The sequence below is a fragment of the Penaeus chinensis genome, chromosome 17 (genome assembly GCF_019202785.1).
Source record: "Penaeus chinensis breed Huanghai No. 1 chromosome 17, ASM1920278v2, whole genome shotgun sequence".
Taxonomy (NCBI): Eukaryota; Metazoa; Arthropoda; class Malacostraca; order Decapoda; family Penaeidae; genus Penaeus; species Penaeus chinensis.
In genome coordinates this window covers 15,993,527-15,994,668 of record NC_061835.1, presented here as the reverse complement: position 1 = coordinate 15,994,668, position 1,142 = coordinate 15,993,527, and the positions used below count along the sequence as shown (strand labels likewise).

Sequence of the window (1,142 nt, the reverse complement as noted above, 5' to 3'; positions counted from 1 at the left end):
GATTGACTGGCTCGCTCATCATGGCGCGGTTGATGTCAAATGACGACCCACATGTGCAGTGATGCTGGAGTCGATTGACCAGCCATATCCCAGGATTATAGCATCTATAAATTCCTGTTTCTTCAGGCTAAAACCTTTTGTTTTAATTGTTATAACGATGACCAAGTTTGAGGCACCGATTTCTCATACAGTTCAATTTCCATTTTCATTTCCTCTGATAATTGTGTGACAGCTTCTTTCAATTTTGCTTCCTGTTTAATCTCGTTTAGCCTTTTTTGTAATAGGCTTCCTTATTCTTCGTTGTTCTCTCATATCTGACTGTATTCTGCTACGATGGACAGGGTCAGAGTGGCTTTGAACTTGATGGAGATTTGAAATTCCGTGTTTTAAATTTCGCTTGGGTTCGTCATACTGCGGCCTTAAGTCCTGGCGGGAACTCGAGTATAAATCCTGCCTGAAAGTGCTAGCAATAATTATTTTTCTAATATCACCTCTCGGGGTTCAGAAAAGTAACTCCCACTTGCCTTAGGTGTAGGTCTCTGTTTTGGAATATTTTGTGGCTTGGTCGAAGTGTTGTGGCTTTACAGTTAATACAGATTTAGTTGTATTGGAGTAATAACCTTGTGGAGGGCTATGTGCTTATATTATAACGCCCTCCCTATTTTCGTAGGTACACTATTTCCCCGGCTCCTGTAAAGTCATTACTTCTCTGATGTTTGTTTCTTTGTCATTTATGTATAGCTCCGTCGACTCCGATGTTAGATACTGTGGTCATTCAGTTGAGGTTGTTGAAGGCATTTACAGCAGCCACCATCAACATAGTTTCGCAGTCAGGTTCTTCATATTTCTGCATGGCGTGGATGGCCGCCTTGCACCCCACTTGTTAACCCACACATATCTGGAGATTTCCCACGGCAGTTTTAACGTCGTCTTCCAAAATGACCTTGCCTGTTATTCTTCTCAAAATCTCTCCATTTTCCAAAGACGGTGGCAGGTCGATAGAACATTAGTGTTGGCAATTCTCCGTCACTAATTGTCTAGCCAGGGTCGCTGTGGCTTTGCACCAAATGGTTGCAGCTTTTCCAAATTCACCGGCGCTCAAAACGCTCCTCCATCCATTGGCATCCAGTCCTGGAGATCCG

General features: G+C 43.1%; 1 protein-coding gene across 3 annotated transcripts in view; it reads left to right on the top strand.

Annotated features, from left to right (window-relative positions):
* Positions 1–1,142, top strand: part of LOC125034184 (lachesin-like) — a 162,763-nt gene that overhangs the window by 70,566 nt on the left and 91,055 nt on the right. The gene's annotated exons all lie outside the window — the stretch shown is intronic.